At 50.1% G+C, this 1,824-nt stretch overlaps 1 protein-coding gene across 1 annotated transcript in view; it reads right to left on the reverse strand.

Annotated features, from left to right (window-relative positions):
• The window catches only part of LOC106806226 (probable 3',5'-cyclic phosphodiesterase pde-5), a gene marked incomplete at its 3' end in the record, with an annotated part of 54,134 nt that overhangs the window by 7,153 nt on the left and 45,157 nt on the right, over positions 1-1,824 (reverse strand).

Raw genomic sequence — 1,824 nt, forward strand, 5'->3', positions numbered from 1 at the left:
GTGTGTGTGTGTGTGTGTGTGTGTGTGTGTGTGTGTGTGTGTGTGTGTGTGTGTGTGTGTGTGTGTGGCGTGCGAACGCAGAGGCACAAGTCGAGCATATGACACCGGCCGTCGGTGAGATAGACATTGATATACGGCCGCCAGACGCAATAATAATTTATACGTTTGATGATGACTTCATAGACACGAGATTGTTTTATCACAGCTTTGTATGGGCGATATGCGGTGATGGATAGATAAATATTGATAATTACGTGAGAAAACAGATAGAAAATACCGGCAAAATGCTGCCGAAACCAAAATGATCAAAAAACTAAAAAGAATCGGGATCGAAGTGGGAAAGAAAGTGCTAAGGGAATACAAGAATCTATGGGATAGGGAACGATGCAGGTGTATAAAAGGAAACCACAAAAAAAAAGAATCGGAACAAAATATAAATGAAAACACATAAGGAAAACAGACGCAAACATGGAACGGCGGAAGCGGAAAGAGACAAACCGGAAAAAGACAAACCGGAAAGAGACAAACCGGAATTACGTCAAAACAGACATAAAAAGAACAATATAAATGAGGAAAAAGACTCCCTAGCTCCTATAGGAACGGCGTAAAACAAGAAGCCAACACGCGCCTTGCCGCAAACAAGAGTTGTGAGAGAACGATCTCGTGTCTATGCAACATGCTCCCGTAACACATCGTCGCCATGGTTACGGCACGATGGATGTCGGAGAACCCTTATATTTACGGATCGGTACCTGGCTCCGGCGTGCATTGGCTTAAGCACCGGCATTACCGTTGACATCAGGTCGTAACACGGAATACAGATTCCCACTAGAAATCCCACCTACAGCGAGAAGACAAACCACCAGGCACAGTCAGTCGATAGGCACGAACAGAGAGAAGCGGGGTGGGGGTGGAGTGGGTGTGTGGGTCTCACCCAGGTGAGGCGATCAGTTGATTGTGTTGTGTGTGTGGTAGAGTGAGTACGTGCGTGTGTGTATGGTAGAGTGAGTACGTGGATGTGTGTGTGTGTGCGCGCGTGCGTGCGTGTGTGTGTGGTAGAGTGAGTACGTGCGTGTGTGTATGTGTGTGTGCGCGCATCCGTGCGTGTGTGTGCGCGCCGCAGTGCGCGCGTGGTGTGTGTGTGTGTGTGTGTGTGTGTGTGTGTGTGTGTGTGTGTGTGTGGGTGTGTGTGTGTGTGTGTGTGTGGTACGAGGAGGTGGACGTGCGTGTGTAAGTGTATGGCAGAAGAGTCAGTGGCGCGCGCAAATGGGGCGTGCGGCGCGCCTGCGGCAGCGTGTGTGTGTGTGGTGTGTGTGTGTGTGAGTGTGTTGTTGTGTTGTGTGTGTGTGTTTGCGTGTCGTGTGTGCCGTGCGTGCGTGCGTGTCGTGCGTGCGTGCGTGCGTGTGTGTGTTTATTGTGTGTGTGTTGTGTGTGTGTGTGTGTGTATGTGTTGTGTATGTGTGGTGTGTCGTGCGTGCGTCGTGCGTGCGTGCGTGTGTTGTGCTGTATGTGTGTATGTGTGTGTGTGTTGTGTGTGTGTGTTGTGTGTTGTGTGTGTGTTTGTGTGTGTTTGTGTTCGTGTGCTGTGTTTGTGTGTGTGTGCGTGTGCGCCGCGCGGGTGTGTGTGTGTGTTGTGTGTGTGTGTGTGTGTGTGTGTGTGTGTTGTGTGTGCGTGTCGTGTCTGTGTTTTGCCTAGCGCGATGGTGCGCGCGAACATCTATGGAAGTCGCAGATTCAGGAAGCAACATTCGGCAGATAGAACAGTATAGCAGCGTGTGAGAAAAAGACGCTAACAACCGTAACATCGCTTCGTTCCGCAGACAG

Source organism: Priapulus caudatus, unplaced genomic scaffold, assembly GCF_000485595.1.
Source record: "Priapulus caudatus unplaced genomic scaffold, Priapulus_caudatus-5.0.1 Scaffold149, whole genome shotgun sequence".
Taxonomy (NCBI): Eukaryota; Metazoa; Priapulida; class Priapulimorpha; order Priapulimorphida; family Priapulidae; genus Priapulus; species Priapulus caudatus.